Raw genomic sequence first — 17,623 nt, forward strand, 5'->3', positions numbered from 1 at the left:
GAGTATTAGGTGGGTAAGTAATTGAGGATATCCATGTTGGTGGCACTATTCCGGAGGGCACTCTGTGTCGGACATGCCCAGCTCCTGGTTTCTGTCCTAGCGCATTAGGCTTAGGAGCAAGGTCTGGACATTTGCACTTAGGGAGGTGGTATCTCGATCGCTGGAGAGTGGTGTCCAGTGAGGTTTTACACAGATGGAGTTTTAGGTGGGTAAGTAAATCAGGATATCCATGTTGGTGGTGGCACTTTTGAGTATGGCACTCTGTGAACGACCTTCCCAGCTCCTTGTTTCTGTCGTACACATTAGGCATAGGAGCAGCATTTGGACGTTTGCACTTAAGAAGCTGGTGTCTCGGTCACCGGAGAGTGGTTTCCAGTGAGGCTTTCCATAGGTGGAGTTTTAGGTGGATAAGTAACTGAGAAAATCCAGGTTCGTGGAACTATTCTGGAGGGCACAGCATGTAGAATGTGCCCAGCTATTTGATTTTATCCTAACACATTTTGTTTAGGTGCAGGGTCTCGACATTGGCACTTACGGACCTCGTTTATGGGGCCTCTTACAGCGCTGCACTGTACGGTTGTACAGAGTTGGAGGTTTATGTGGCTAAGCCAGAGTGGATTGCCATGTTGGTGGCACTGTTGCGGAAGGCACCATGTGCAGGAGATGCCCAGCACCAGCTTTCTGTCTTGTCTGCTTAGGCTTAGCATCAGGGTCTGAACGTTCGCCGCTTGGGATCTGATTTTTGAGTCAGCAGAGAGTGCTGTACAGTGAGCCTTTACACCTATGGAGTTTTAGGTGGGTAAGTAAGTCACGATATCTGTGGTGTTGGCACTGTTCCGGATGGCACTATGTGGAGGACATGCCCAGCTCCTGGATTCTGTCCTAACTCATTAGGCTTAGGTGGAGGTCTTGGACTGTCACTCTTAGGCAGCTGGTATCCTGGTCACCGGTGTCCAGTGAGGCTTTACAGAGATGGAGTTTGAGGTGGGGAAGTAAGTCAGGATTTCCATTTTGGTGGCACTGTTCCTGAGGGCACCCTTTGTATGTGATGCGCAGCACTAGCTTTTTGTCCTGTCATCTTAGACATAGTATAAGAATCTGGACTTTTGCACATAAGGAGCTGGCATCTCAGTCAGCATAGAGTGCTGTCCTATAAGGCAGTACAAATTTAGAGTTTTAGGTGGGTAAGTGAGAATATCCATGTTTGTGGCACTATTCTATAGGTCACCCTATATAGGAGATGAGATGCCCAGCTCTTTTTTTTTAAGCCACTACTCTCAGGATCAGGGTCTGGACATTTGCACTTTGTGAGCTGTTGGTTGGGTCACCAGAGGGTGCTGTCTGGGGAGTCTTTACACAGGTGGAGTTCCATGTGGGTAAATATATGGGGATATAAATGTTGGTGGCACTGTTCCCGAGGGCACCCTGTGTAGATTGTGCCCATCTATCTATTTTTTTCCTAAGACAGGATGTTTACATACAGTGTCTGGATGTTTGCACTTAGGGAGCTGGACTGTGGGTCAGCGGAGAGTGCTGCCCAGTGAGGCTTTACACAGACAGAGTTTTAGGTGGGGAAGTAACTGAGGATATCCATGTTTGAGGCACTATTCCGGAGAGCAACCTGGAAATCCATTGTCCCTTTGGCACTTAAAACTCGATCTGCATACTCCCTCTCTGGTTAGTGGTCTCTCGTGTACTGGAGCATGCCTTGCAGAGCGTTAACATCCAGGCCCTGATCCCACAGCCGAGCAGGCTGCCATGTTGGTGGCACCATTCTGGAGCTCACCCTGTGTAGGTGATGCCCAGCACCACCTTTCTGTCCTGGCGCCTCGGATGTGGGAGCAGAGGCCGGACATTTGCGCTCTGTGAGCCGCTCTCCAGGATGCCTGAGAGCGGGCACCAGAGAGGCAGTACGCAGATGGAGTTTTGGGTGGCAAAGCAAGGGCAGGTTGCCATGTTGTTCTTCAGAAGAGATGCTCCTTGTTAGTGCCCTGCTGCTGGGTGGGTTCTGCAGGGCAGAGCTGAGCACACAGCCCATGGGATGCTATTACGGTAGAACCTACGAACCCTTGCCCAAATTATACCTGGGGCTGTTCTCAGATACACAAAGGCTTCCCCTGAAGACTGCAGGCTGCCTCCCTTCTTCAGCTTTGGCAGCCCTTCCTTTCAAAAGATAAGCCAAGTCACCTTCCTACAGTCACATCAAGATGGAGGAAACAGAAGCAACAGAAAACAGGTACTCCAATTTGAGAGACAAGACTCCATTGTCTTAGCAGGCAAACAGAACACTATATGCCATTCAACTTGGAATACTTTAGGGAAGTGGTGTGCAAATTTCTTCCCTGTACCCATGAACACCACGAATTCTCCCTAACTCAGCATTTGAACAAGAAATGGAATACAAATCCAAGCGCATAACAAATGAGGCCCTAAGATTTATGGGGACACACACTCCAATCCTTGGTCCACTTTCCCAATTCAGAGTCATCCCTAGGCAAAGCTAATGCCCTGAGACAAGAGGCAGATCATGAGCTTTTGCCAGAACTGCTGCTGTTTGTGCACAGGAGTCAAAAATCAGCCACCGCATGTGCCAGGTTTCTCATCCTCATTGCCAGCTGGCAGCAGAGGTCAAAGGCAATCAGGAGCTCTACAAGCAGTGATTTGTCTGCTGAGGAAGGGTTTTAAATGGTCTTTTATGACATCCTCAGCTCTGCCAGTAGTAAGGCTCAGGGCCCATAAATTCAGAGTCAGCTTCCAGCCAGGGTACAGAATGCAGAAGCAGCAAAGTGAAACAGAATCCATGTCCTGGACAATAAAACCCACTATAATATAGCTGAAGACAATTGTCTGCAAAAGCTGCCTGTGATACTCAAACCTGTCATCACCTTTGGCAACCCCTATGAGAAGCAAACTCAACAGCCTTCATTGCCTGAAAATATTAAGTACCTGCTGAAGAAAACAGCTTCTTCCAAGTATCTGGAAGTGGCTGCCTGAAGTTAATAATCTCTTCAGGAAGTGTAGTGATAGGACAAGGAGTAAAGGGTTCGAACTGAATCAGGGCAAGGTCAGGTTAGATAGAGGGAAGAAGTTCTTTACTGTGAAGGTGGTGGGACACAAACAGGTTGCCCAAGGAAGCTGTGAATGCTCCATCCCTGGCAGTGTTCAAGAGCAGGTTGGACAGAGCCTTGGGTGACATGATCTCGTGTGAGGCATACCTGCCCATGGCAGGGGGTTGGACTTAAGTGACTTTAAGGTCCTTTCCAACCCAAACCATTCTGTAATTCTATGATTCTAACAACCCATTTGCATGAAGAGTTCCACAGAAGCACTGCAGTTAGAAATCAGGATTTTAAAAAGGATGGTCATGAGATCTGAAACATTAAACAATTCAAAGTAATTAATGTTTTAATTCATGGGGGTTTGATTGCTTCTAGATGTTGCTAAGGGCACCTGGGATACCCGCCCTCCCCTTATGACAGTCTCCCTGGACACTAGAAATCCGTTCAGTAGTTTCTCACATCAGTTAAGTGCACATGGGAGGTGAGAGCCATGGGTAAGTGGGGGTGTTGCTTTTAAAGCATGATGCTCTTCACATAAAGCAGCACACTCCTGCAGCATCGTGCCTGCTCTCAAATACCCCTGCGGGCAGCCTGCCATGTTTTCAGATGAACACAGGAGCCTCAACACAGCAAATAACTGCTTCTGCCTCTGAACAGCTTTGGCTGCAGTCCTCAGGCAAACCAGCTCCCATCACAGTTAACTCCCAAGAGAATTTGCAGCAACTGGGAACTGACAGACCACAGTGGATCTGAACAGCAGGTGCCTTCATCTCACACCCTGGGGGTGAGGGGAATTCCTGTTGTCTAACCTCAGGCACTGTGCAATGTCAGATTAAAGCCAAGGCTTTCTAGGCAGTTGATCACTTGTATCTAAACTGCGTGCGCCCCAGCAGAGCACACCTAAGGAAGAAGCAGCCTCCAGAATACACAACAACCGGGTTCCTGCAGCACTGTGCATGCACACCCTCCAAACCTACTGTCATGCCCAAGGGAAAGGAGCCTGTAGCCCCCCATACAAGACATGTTACAGCCATGGCCAAACTCTCCTGCTGAAATCTCTCAGCACTGGTGTCCCACAAGAGCTGAGGAGTCCTTCAAGAGCTCAGTGGAGCACTGAGACAGCAGCTGAGGGATGCTCAGGTCAGCTGAGTGGCACCAGGACAGAACTAATGCAGTGCTAAGGATCACTGTAGCTCAATGCTTCAAGCACAGCAGCCAAGCTGCAAGCACAGCTCCAGTGCTACAGGCTTCTTGCTCCTTTCAATTCAACAAAAAGGTGTCATTTCTCCCAACACAAGAGGGACATGGAGCTGTTGAAGCCAGTCCAGAGAAGGACCAAGAAGATGCTTTGAGGGCTGGAGCAGCTCTGCTCTGGAGACAGGCTGAGAGAGCTGGGCTTGTTCAGCCTGGAGAAGAGAAGGCTCCTTAAGGGGAGACCTTGTGGTGGCCTTTCCATACAGCAATAGTATCTTAGAAACCTAAGGCACCTTGAACACTACTCTCATGGTTTACAGAATCATCCCAGTGACTGAGGCAAATAGAAGGTGTGATTGCAAGGCTGGAGACTAAATTAAGCTTTAGACCATGATTGCAGATGAACCATTTCTGAAACAAGCCCTTTTTTCCATTAGTGCACAGACCCACAGTGTGTTTAAAGAGAACATTAAAATACAATTGAAAAGTCAAATGACTATTAGGAACAGCAAAGGCATCTCTGTATGGGTGAATGAAATAGAGGAGTTGTTCTTTTCCCTTCCCAGCATAACACGTACCTGGATCCATAGGGCACCCAGGGGAGATGCAGCCCCGTGAGGGAGATGTCTCTTCTGCACTGGTTACACCAGGGGTCTTGCTCCTTAAATATCCCATGGTCACCATGGGTGCCCCTGTCACAATGGGCGTCTCCACAGCAACCGTCACGGCTTTGTTATGGCGGCAGCATAGTGTCTGTGGCCACTGGGCACCCAGGGGTGCTCCAGGAGTTGCCGCAGGAGAACCGGCCTCTGCCCAGCTGGCTCGGGGAGGCCCCTCATGGGCTGCTCTTCCTCAGTGCCTTTCGTCCGGAGGTGGAGCATGCGAGGGGTCACAGCTCAACCTGGGCAATTGAATAGGGCATCACGTCCGCCTATGAGAGGTGGAGAGTGACCGACATTTGCAAATCGGAGAATCATGGAATCCCAGACTGGTTTGGGTTGGAAGGGACCTTAAAGCTCATCCAGTTCCAACCCCCTGCCATGGGCAGGGACACCTTCCACTAGAGCAGGTTGCTCCAAGCCCCTGTGTCCAACCTGGCCTTGAACACTGCCAGGGATGGGGCAGCCACAGCTTCTCTGGGCACCCTGTGCCAGCGCCTCAGCACCCTCACAGGGAAGAACTTCTTCCTCAGATCTCATCTCACTCTGCCTTTGTGTAGATCTGTTTGTTGGTAAAAGTGTCAGCAACAACGACTGAAACATGAAGCCTTTCTTTCAACTGGGACACTCCATCATGTGTAATTAAACCACAGAGAAAATAGAAACAAAATGCCCAGCGAAGTTAAAAAAAAAAAACAATTAATTGCAGATTTGTGAGAACTGGTCTCTAGGTTCAGGCAGGCCTCAGTCAGACACAATAGTGAAGCAGCTGTTTATTTAACGTTTGTGCAAAAACGAGTGTCCTGGCAGGTAGGCACACACAGCAAAAGCAGAACTTGGATTTACATTTGCATTTCCTATTCTGCCTGAAGGTTTCCTCCCTTGTTTCCCCATTGGTTTGGTACTCCAAGGTTTACAGCCTATCCCAATATGAAAAAACAACACTTTTTCTTGCAGGTATCACCTACACACAGTGAACTCTGAAACCGTGCCACCATCACAGCAATCTGCCATCACTTTGCCACCCAACACTCCATACTGCCTCTCTGGTGCCTGCTGTCAGGTGTCCTGGAGCATAGCTCACAGAGTGCAAATGTCCAGAACCTGCTCCAACAGTCAAGGAGCCACCACAGAAAACTGGTGCTGGGCATTACTTACACAGGATAAGCTCCACAACATGGCAATCCACCCTTGCTCTGCCACCTAAAACTCCATCTGCATATCGCCTCTCTGGTGTCCGCCTTTAGGTATCCTGGAGCACAGATGTAGTCCTGGAGCAAATACTGTTGATTTTGCTTTACTTAAGAGTCATTTTCTTTCTTTGGCCCTTTCTGTGTTACAGACATCAGCCAGAAAAGAGAACAGACTCTTGCTCATGCTGCCTCTTTTATCCCAGCTGGTGGTTTGCCCCACCCCTGCCCCAGGGCATTGAGGGAGGGGTTGTGGGTGTTGCCTGGGGTATATAAGGCTCAGTGTTTCAGTAGGGAACTCATTCAGCTCTTGGGTTTTCACAGGGTCAGTTTTCTGGTGTTTGTTTTGTTCTTTGTAGCTTTTGAGTCTTGTGATGTGTTGTGCTGTTGTTTCTTGATGTTTTTTGAAAAGGAATCAGTTGAGTGAGTTGTTTCAGGATATATGAAGGTTTACCAGTGTATGTAATAATAAGTATCTCTGTAAGGTTTTCTTTTCTAATGTGTTATATTTGTAAGAAAGAGGGGTTTAGGATTTCTAGGGTTGTTTATTGGTTTGTTCTCACTTTTTTTATTATTGGACACTGAATGTTTTCTTTACTGAAGGTAGAGTTTTGAGGTTACTTTTTCCTGTTTTTATTCTCTGTTGGATTATTAGCTGAAATATTTACTACTATGAGAACCAAAGTAAAGCAGTGACAAAAAGGTGGAACCAGGAATCACTTTTTAGGTGTTAGTACCTTAGTGAAGGTAGAAGCATGCCTGGTTATTGTTGCCCATCATCTACACATGGGGATCTCATGTACAGTTCCACCAACCTGGCAATCCTTCCATGCTTTGTTACCTAACGCTTTCTCTCTGTACTATTTCTCCATAAAACACAGTCAGGTGTCCTGGAGCAAAGCTTGCAGAGCGCAGACTTCTAGCCCCTTTCCGAAGCCAAAGGTGCCAGTACAGAAAGCTGCTGCTGGTTACTTCTTACACCTCAACACCTCTGGAACGGTGCTATCAACAAGGCAGTTCACCCTAGCTTAAACCACAACAGCCACCTAAGTGCGCATTTGTATACTGCCCTTGTGTTGAGTGCTGTTGAGTGTCCTGATGCACACCACACAGAGTGCGAATGTCCAGCCCCTGCTCGCATGCCCGAGGACAGAAAGGTGCAGCTGGGCAACACCTACACATGGAGACCTGTGGTATGGTGCCACCAGCATGGCAATGTGCCTTCTTTTCTTTGTTATCTAAAGCTCAATCTCTGTATTGCTCCTCCATTAAGTGAACTTCAGTGTCCTGAAGCACAACTGGCAGAGTGCAAACGTCCAGCTCCTACTTATATGCATGAAGTGCCAGTACAGGAAGCTGGTGCTGGGCATCACCTACATATGGAGATGCCTGGAACGGTGCCACCAACATGGCAGTCAAACCTGTGTAGGAGATGCCCAGCACCAGCTTTCTGTCCTGGCTCCTTAGGCTTAGCATCAGGATCTGGACGTTTGCACTTTGGGAGCTGGTTTGAGGGTCAGGGGAATGGTTGGACTTGCTGATCTTTAAGGTCTTTTCCAGCCTGGATGATCCTATGATTCTATGATTGTTATGTAGTTATTACACTGTTCTTATCTCAACCTTTGGGTATTACACCTCTATGGTTCTCCTCCCCATTCCCGTGGCCAAGTTTCAGTGATTCAGGGAGGACACCTTGAGAGTCCACGGCCTTTTGTGTGGAGGAAGAGTGGGTTTAACACATTGTGCTGGGTTTAAGTGGGTTGTTTCTCTCAGAGACCATAGTGTTGGCTGGTAGGGTTGATGTGGGCTGTGTAGGTTATGTGGGGAGGTGGGTTAGGGGATGGAGAGTGTGTCAGGGCTGGTCTTGGTGGGATGTGGGCAGACTTGAGGGGGAATATGTGGAACTTGGATGGTCAGAAGGGCAGGGGGCACAGCATGTTGCACTCTAAGCTTTACCATGTGTCTTTGAACCCTGCAGGTTAGCCAATGGGCTGGAGGGTGTGCGGATTGAGAGCAAGGGCTGCCTGGCCACAATGACCACCTTCAACATCTGAGAGAAGGACTATGGCAACTACACACGTGAGGCCACGAACAAGCTGGGCAACACCAATGCCAGCATCATCCTCTATGGTAGGTGCTCTGGGTTTTTTTTTGCAGCAAGGTGTAGTGAGGAGGAGGAGGAAGAAGAAGAAGAGGAGGAGAAGGAAGAAGAGGAGGAGGATGGGTGGCCAACAATGGAAGGGAGTGGGTTTTATTTAGCAATGCCAGCCTGTCGAGGTGCTGAATGCCAGGAGCTCTGAGTAGCGAGGTTACATTAGAGGATGATGAAGAGATCTGCACTGGCCCAGGCAGAAGGGCAGTGCTTGGCAGTGGTCAGTGGTGGTTACAGTGGGTGTTCAGGGATGAGCAGTGGATGGTGAAGAGACAGGACATCATTGGAACACAGGCCCAAGGCAAGGGCCCCAGCAGGTAAGGACACACTCTGGGGACACAGCGTAGGGTATTGGCAGGTTGCCTTCTTGGCAGGGATACAGGCAGTTGCTAAGGAGTGCAGGCGGTGGCAGGTTAGGAAGTGTAGGCGTCAAGTTGGGTATCATAGGTGTCAGGCTGCAGAGTGTTGGTGGTAATTTGGCTAGCGTAGGTATCAGGTTGGGAAGCATAGGTGTTAGGTTGTAAAACGAAGGTATTTAGGCTGGGTATCATAAGTGGCACTTTGGGTAGTGTAGGTGGCAGGTTGGGTAGCATAGGTGGCACTTAGGTTAGTGTAGGTATCAGACTTGGTAGTGTAGGTGGCACTTTCGGTGCGCTCATGCGGCTGACTCAGGGTTAGCACAGCTTTACTAGACTGGTTACATCAGAGGTGCTTGGAAGTGGGACAACTCGTCCTCCGCACTAAAGGTGTGCTGGCATGGGAGATGGCATTGTCCAGACATGTGGCCTGTCAGGTGCATGGCAGTGTTTTGGGGTCATGGTGTCAGGGGGTTCTTAGGAAGCAGGTGAGGAGGAGGAGGACAAAGAAGATGCAGGAAGCAGCCATTGAGGTCTGTGTGTGGAAAGGAGGTTTGTTGCATCTGATAGGATGAAGGCTGTTATTTGGGAAGGATTTGGGTAGTTGTGTGCATGTGGGTGCCAGTTGGAAAGGGCCAGGGAAGCAAAGGCCTGGAGGAGAGACCAGGCACAGGTCTGCCCATGCTCCACATGCCTGTGGAGAGGCAGGAGGAGATGATGAGGGAGAGATACAAGGATGGAGCACTGCCATGGTGTAGGCTATTTTGTTAGGTTGGATAGTGTAGATGGCACTTTGGGAACCATAGGTGTTAGGTTGGGTAGCATAGGTTTCACTTTGGGTAGCGTAGGTGGCACATTGGGTACTGTAGGTGTTAAGATTGGAGACCGTAGGTGGTACATTGGATATCGTAGGTTTTAGGCTGGGTAGTGTATCTGGAACTTCAGGTATTGTAGGAGTCAGGCTGGGTAGAGTATGTGCCACTTTAGGTGGCCTTAGTTTGGTTATCAGAGGTGTTAGGTTTGGTAGTGTCAGTGTTGCTTTGGGTATCATAGGTGTTAGGTTGGATACTGTAGGTGTCACTTTGGGAACCACAGGTGTTAGGTTGGGTAGTGTAAGTGGCACTTTGCGTAGTGTAGGTGGCACCTGAGGTAGCAGAGGTGTTAGGTTAGGTAGCATAGGTGGTGCTTTGGGTGTGCTCATGTGGCTGACTCGGGGTTAGCACAGCTTTATTAGACTTTATTACATCAGCGTAGTGGGTTCTCAATAGGTACAGAGGGGATGGGGTAGGAGGAGTTAGGGTAGGAAAGAGGAGGAGGAGTTAGGGTAGGGGAGGGGTGGGAGGGAGGGGGTAGGAAGGGGCGTGGGGGTGGGAGGGAGGGGAGGGAGGGAGGGGAGGGAGGAGGGAAGGGGGGGGGAGGGAGGGGAAGGGGGTGGGAGGGAGAGGGGTGGGAGGGAGAGGGGTGGGAGGGAGGGGAAGGGGGTGGGAGGGAGGGGAAGGGAGGGGGAGTGCTGCTCCATTCCATTCTATAAGATGTCCCTTTTAGAGGGCAGAGTGCAGCAAGTCCCCCTTCTTCCCTCCCCCACCCCTCTCCCTCCCCCACCCCTCCCCACCCACCCCCCCTCCCACACCCACCCCCCCCACACACCCACCCCCCCCCCACACCCACCCCCCCCACACACCCACCCCCCCCCACACCCACCCCCCCACACACCCACCCCCCCCACACACCCACCCCCCCATCTTCCCACCCCCTACCCTCCACCCCAGAGGGCTTGGGGGGGGCAGGGAGGGGCTTAGGGGCGGCCCCGCCCTGCCCCCCCAAGCCCTCCCCCATCCCCTCCCCTAACCCCTTCCATCCCCCCAACCACTTCCCTCCCCTCTGGAGGGGAGGGGCTAGGGGGAGGGAGGGGGTTCTTATACCTGCCCAGAGTCCATCCAAACGCTGTGTCCCTTCTGGAATTGCAGCTCTCATCGCCGACCATCCTGGGGTGCCCAGCTTGTCGCCTGCAAAGAAGAGCTGCCATCACCACCTCTTCATGCATCTGCTGTTGGCCACCTTTCCTACCCACCACCAGGCCAGTCTGCTTCCTCCGGTCCTGATGGTTGCATGGTCTCCTCCACCACTATCTCCTCCATCGTTGTCTCCACCACAAAGATGTGGATCTCTGCTGCAGACTGAGAGCTGCTCACAAGTGATACCTGAAATACCCTAGAAGGAAAAGCCTCACCTATCCAAATATTCCTCCTAACTCCCTAGACAACAACTCCCCAGTGCCTACATCTCAGCCAGGGGATCCATGGTGACCCCTGCTAGGATGTCACCTTTCATCTCCCTTGGTCTTCACTGCATCTCCTCATACTTCCTGATGTTCTGGATCTGGTACCTCCTCCTCTGGCTGTCCATCCATATCTGCCCAACGTGGGCCAAGCTGCTTGGGGAAAAAACCCTCTACTCTCTCTGTATCTATCTGGCAAGCTTCCTCACCATACATCTTGGCCTTGTGGCATGCCTAGCGCCACACCATGGCCATGCTCCATCCTTGTATCTCTCCCTCATCATCTCCTCCTGCCTCTCCACAGGCAATGTGGAGCATGGGCAGACCATGCTCCAGGCCTTTGCTTCCCTGGCTCTTCCCAGCTGGCACGCACATGCACCCAACTACCCAAATCCTTCCCAAATAACAGCCCTTCATCCTATGAGATGCAACAAACCTCCTTTCCAAACACAGACCTCAATGGCTGCCTCCTTCATCTTCTTTGTCCTCCTCCTCCTTGCCTGCTTCCTAAGAACCCCCTGACACCATGACCCCAAAACATTGCCATGCACCTGACAGGCCACATGTCTGGACGATACCATCTCCCATGCCAGCACACCTTAGTTGTCCCACTTCCAAGCACCTCTGATGTAACCAGTCTAGTAAAGCTGTGCTAACCCTGAGTCAGCCGCATGAGCACACCCAAAGTGTCACCTATGCCACCTAACCTAACACCTATACCACCTCAAGTGCCACCTACACTACCAAGTCTGATACCTACACTATCCAAAGTGCCACCTATGCTTCCCAACCTGATACCTACGCTAGCCAAATTACCACCTGTGATACCCAACCTGCCACCTACACTACCCAGAATGCCACTTACAATACTCAACCTATGGTTCCCAAAGTGCCACCTACACTACCCAAAGTAACACCAACACTACTGAACCTAACACCTATGACATCCAACCTAACACCGCCCAAAGTGCCACCTACACTAACCAGCCTGACACCTACACTACCTAAAGTGGCACATACTCTACCCAGCCTGACTCCTACAATACCTGAAGTGCCAGATACACTACCCAGCCTAAAACCTACGATACCCAATGTACCACCTATGGTATCCAACCTAACACCTATAAGTCCCCAGAGTGCCACCTATGCTACCCAACTTAACATCTGTGGTTCCCAAAGTGCCACCTACACTATCCAACCTAACACATATAATACCCAAAGTGCCACCTACAATACACAACCTAACACCTATGATAGCTAAAGAAACACCTACGCTACCCAACCTAACACCTATGATTTCCAATCTAACGCCACCTCAAGTAGCACCTACACTACACAGCCTGACACCTACACTACCCACCTTGACACTTACACTTCCCAACCTGCCACCGCCTGCACTCCTTAGCAACTGCCTGTATCCCTGCCAAGAGGACAACCTGCAAATACCCTACGCTGTGTCCCCAGAGTGTGTCCTTACCTGCTGGGGCCCTCGCCTTGGGCCTGCGTTCCAACAATGTCCTGTCTCTTCACCATCCACTGCTCATCCCTGAACACCCACCGTAACCACCACCAACCACTACCAAGCACTGCCCTCCTGCCTGGGCCAGTGCAGATCTCTTCATCATCCTCTGCTGTATCCTTGCTGCTCAGAGCTCCTGGCATTCAGCACCTCGACAGGCTGGCATTGCTAAATAAAACCCACTCCCTTCCATTGCTGGCCACCCAACCTCCTCCTATTCTTCTTCCTCCTCCTCACTACACCTTGCTGCAAAAAAACCCAGAGCACCTACCATAGAGGATGATGCTGGCATTGGTGTTGCCCAGCTTGTTCGTGGCCTCACGTGTAGTTGCCATAGTCCTTCTCTCAGATGTTGAAGGTGGTCATTGTGGCCAGGCAGCCCTTGCTCTCAATCCGCACACCCTCCAGCCCATTGGCTAACCTGCAGGGTTCAAAGACACATGGTAAAGCTTAGAGTGCAACATGCTGTGCCCCCTGCCCTTCTGACCATCCAAGTTCCACATATTCCCCCTCAAGTCTGCCCACATCCCACCAAGACCAGCCCTGACACACTCTCCATCCCTTAACTCACCTCCCCGCGTGACCTATGCAGGCCACATCAACCCTACCAGCCACGGCTATTGTCTCTGAGAGAAACAACCCACTCTTCCTCCACACAAGGGCCATGACCGCCTTGGCTTTCACCAGGTGACCTCACTGAACCACTGAAACTCGGCCACGGGAATGGGGAGGAGAACCATAGAGGTGTAATACCCACAGGTTGAGATAAGAACAATGTAATAACTACAGTATGATCACAGAATCATAGGATCAACCAGGCTGGAAAAGACCTTGAAGATCAGCAAGTCCAACCATTCCCCTGACCCTCTGCTGACACACAAACCAGCTCCCTAAGTGTGAACATCCAGATCCTGATGCTAAGCCTGAGGTGCCAGGACAGAAAGCTGGTGCTGGACATCACTTACACATGGTGCCCTCTGCAACAGGCCACCAACAAGGCAATCCACCCTTGCTTAGCCACGTAAACCTCCATCTGTGTATGACCACGCAGGGCAGCGCTCTCAGACGCGCCATAAACCATGTCCCTAAGTGCCAATGTCCAGACCCTGCACCTAAACAAAACGTGTTAGGACAGAAAAAAACTAGCTGGGCACATTGTACACAGGGTGCCCTCCAGAACAGTTCCACCAACATGGCTATCCTTACTTAGTTACCCACCTAAAACTCTATCTGTGTATAGCCCCATAGGACACCACTCTCCAATGACCAAGACACCAGCTCCCGAAGTGCAAACGTCCAAAGCATGCTCCTAAGCCTAATGTGTTAAGACAGAAACCAGGAGATGGGCATCACCTACACATGGTGCCCTTTGTAATAGTGCCACCAACATGGATAGCCTCACCTCCTTACCCACCTAAAACTCCATCTGCCTAAGTCCTCACTGGACAGCACTCTCCAGTGACTGAGACGCCACCTCCGTAAGTGCGAATGTCCAAACCCTGCTCCTAAGCCAAACGTGTTAGGACAGAAACCAGTAGCTGGGCATGTCCTATACATAGTGCCCTCCGGAACAGTGTTACCAGTATGGATATCCTCACTTACATGCCCATGTGAATCTCTGTGTAATGCCCCACTGGACACTGCTCTCCACTAACCCACAAACCAGCTCCCAATGTGTGAATGTCCAGACCCTGTACCTAAACCTAATGAGTTAGGACAAAAACAAATAGCTGGGCACAGTTCTACACACGGTGCCATCTGGAACGGTGCCACCAACATGAATATCCTCACTAAGCTACCCACCTAAAATTCTATCTGTGTAAAGCCTCACAGGACACCACTCTGGTGAGTGAAACACCAGCTCCCTAAGTGTAATGTCCAGACTCTGCTCCCAAGCCTAATGTGTTAAGACAGAAACCAGGAGATGGGCATCACCTACACATGGTGCCGTATGTAATAGTGCCACCAACATGGATATCCTCAGTTCCTTACCCACCTCAAACTCCATCTGTCTTAAACCTCACTGGACAGCATCTCCAGTGACCGAGACACCAGTTCCCTAAGTGTGAACATCCAGACCCTGCTCCTAAGCCTAATGTGTTAGGACAGAAACAAATAGCTGGGTATGTTCTACACAGGGCACCCCCCGGAACAGTGCCACCAACATGAGTATCCTCACTTCCTTACCCACCTCAAACTCCATCTGTGTAAAGCCTCACTGGACACCACTCTCCGCTGACCCACAAACCAGCTACCTCAGTGCAAATGTCCATACCCTGATGCTAAGCCAAAGATGCCAGGACAGAAAGCTGGTGCTGGGCATCACCTGCACACGGTGCCCTCTGCAACAGTGCCACCAACATGGCAATACACCCTTGCTTAGCCACGTGAAACTCCATCTGTGTACAACCTCGCACGGCAGTGCTCTCAGACGTCCCGTAAACCAGGTCCCTAGGTACAGATGTCCGGATCCTGCTTCTAAATCTAATACCTTAGAAAAAAAAAACAAGTAGCTGGGCATGTTCTACATCCAGTGCCCTCCGCCACAGTGCCACCAGCATGGCCATCCACTCTTGTTTAGCCATGTAAAACTCCATCTGTGGAGAACCGCAGAGGGCAGCACTCTCAGAGGCCCCATAAACGAGCTCGCTAAAGTGTGAATGTCCAGACCCTGCTCCTAAATCTCATGTGTTAGGACAGAAACAAATAGCTAGGTACGTTCCACACAGGGTGCTCTCTGAAATAGAACCACCAACATGGATATCCTCACTTCCTTACCCACCTAAAACTGAATCTGTGTAAAGCCTCACTGGACAGCACTCTTCACTGACCCACAAACCAGGTCCCTAAATGCAAACTTCAAGTGAAACAGAAATTTCAGCTATGGCATCTGCCAAGTGTACTCCACATCTAGTGCTCATCTCTAACTAGGAGATTGCTCTAACAAGGGGTTTCTCTGTGCCTTGCCACCACCCCAACCAGAGCTGCTCCAGTTCCAAGGGACTTTAATGGGGTCACACACATGCTATGTTGAGTTGAGGTAATTTGAGGCTCCCTTAACACAAAGGGGTTGATTTGTGGTTGCACAGACCTGGCAGATCAGGCAGTGCCACCACTCTCTCATTTGCTCTCTTGAACATGGTGTTATTTCCACATCCAGCCTATTGTGCTGCAATTAATTCCATCTAATTGGTTGATCTTTGCCTCTTTTACTGTCATCACACCAGTCCAGATGCTACGTTATTCCCCCCCAGCCCAATTCTGACATCCACAAATGAAATCAATGCCAAAAAACCAGGTGCCCAGCCAGAAAATCATTTCACTTTATTCACCTTTTTATTTTTCACCCCATATGCTCACAGTTCTATAGATTCCCATTTTGCTGGTTAATAGGCAGAGAGAAAGGAGGAGTAGGGGGAAACAATTCTGGAGTTCTTGCTTCCATACGCTTTTCCCCCCTTTTTTTAGCACTGCACAGTTGTTTCACACATCAGGGTTTCTTGACAAAAGCGCCCTTTTTCTGCTGGGAAGGAAATTTTCCTCCGAGCTCTAATCCCAGATTTCTTCAGTCTTCCCACAGCTCTTCCAGTGCTAGAGCACAAGACAGAGCATGTCCTCTGGGCTATCCCAGCACACCAGTCTGCCTCGAGCAGTCACCCAGCCTTGCATGTCTACAAAAATGGCACAGTAATGGAAATCACCATTAACAGGAGGAAAGAACTTGCAGTAACTTCAAGAGTCAATGTTCCATAAGGTTGAAGGAGTCCACAATTGAAGCCAAAATGCAGCATTAGACCTAGAGGAGCATGTAACTCTGCTAAAACACTATGGGCAAACCATATGTAGACTCCACTGAAGGCAGAAAACGTCAAGTGCCAGTGATCGCAGGCCATTAGGGCCTGGACACAGGGCAAGGAGAAAGGAGGTACCTTCAGCCATCACCTCAAAGAGGCATCCCAGTCAAACCGGCATAAGCCCAGGACTCAGCATCAGGATATGTGGCTGTTTTTTGGTTCCCAGTGCTTGTTTTCTCCCTGGGCCTCAATTGATTCGTGTGAAAAATGGGGATGATAATAGCCATCTAACAGTGGCAATCTTGGCAATATTAGCTCTGCTCAAGCAGAGCTATTGAGCTGTCTCAGCTTACAGAAGCGACCCTGCTAACATTTCCTGAGACTGATTTCTGTTTTTCTGGCCACTTATTAATGTTATTGTTATTATTAACAATAATTTATTGTTGTTATTAACAATAAATCACCAGCTCTTTTTTGCTCTGTAATAGTCAGGGAATCAGGGTAGTGGTCATCTAGCAAATCCCCCCTCAAGCATCAACTGCAGCACTGAGAGAGGGAGGAGAGGACTGGGGCTGGCTCTGCCTCTCCCTTAGCACAGAAAGCTGGTGCTGGGAATCACCTCTACATGGTGAGCTCCGCAGCGGTGCCACTATCACAGCAATCCACCCTTGCCTTGCTACCTAAAACTCCATCTGCGTACTTTCCCTCTGCTGAGTGCACTTGGGTGTCCTGGAGCACGGCTTCAGAGTGCAAATGTCCAGCCTCTCCTCTGAAGCCCATAATGCCAGGACAGGAAGCTGTTGCTGAGCATCACCTACACAGGGAGATCTCTGAAATGGTGCCCCTAACATGGCAATGAGCCCTTGCTTTACCACCTAATACACAATCTGTCACTCTGCTGAGTGCTCTTATTTGGTGGGAAACATGGTTTCAGAGTGCAAACGTCCAGCCTCTATTACCAAGCCCATAGCGCCAGGATAGAATGCTGGTGCTGAGCGTCCCTTACACATGGAGACCGCCACAATGGTGCCACCAACATGGCAATCCGCCCTCACCTTGCCACCTAAAACTCCATCTGTGTACTTCCCCTCTGCTCAGTGCACTTGGGTGTCCTGGAACATGGCTCACAGAGCGCAAACTTCCAGCCCCTGCTCCCACAGCCAAAGAGCCAGGACAGAAAGCTGGTTCTGGTCATGACCGATACATGGAGAGCTCCAAACAGTGCGACTAACATGTCAATGCACCCTTGTTTGCCACCTAAAACACCATCTGCATACTGCCCCTCTGCTGAATGCACTGGAGAATCCTGGAGCACGGCTCCAGAGTGCAAACGTCCAGAACCTGCTCCCAGATCCAACATGCCAGGACAGAAAGCTGGTGCTGGGCAGCACCTACACATGGAGACCTTCAGAATGGTGCGAC

The 17,623-nt window shown here is 50.2% G+C and overlaps 1 long non-coding RNA gene across 1 annotated transcript; it reads right to left on the bottom strand.

The window, feature by feature from the left end:
* Positions 1–1,635: 1,635 nt before the first annotated feature.
* Positions 1,636–12,822, bottom strand: LOC115601680. Its single transcript, XR_003989443.1, has 3 exons — positions 12,564–12,822; positions 6,102–6,108; positions 1,636–1,646 (listed from the first exon to the last, which is right to left on the bottom strand). It is a non-coding gene; the product is annotated as an uncharacterized LOC115601680 (long non-coding RNA).
* Between the last annotated feature and the right edge of the window lie 4,801 nt (positions 12,823–17,623).

The sequence above is a fragment of the Strigops habroptila genome, chromosome 2, assembly GCF_004027225.2.
Source record: "Strigops habroptila isolate Jane chromosome 2, bStrHab1.2.pri, whole genome shotgun sequence".
In the NCBI taxonomy this organism is placed as follows: Eukaryota; Metazoa; Chordata; class Aves; order Psittaciformes; family Psittacidae; genus Strigops; species Strigops habroptila.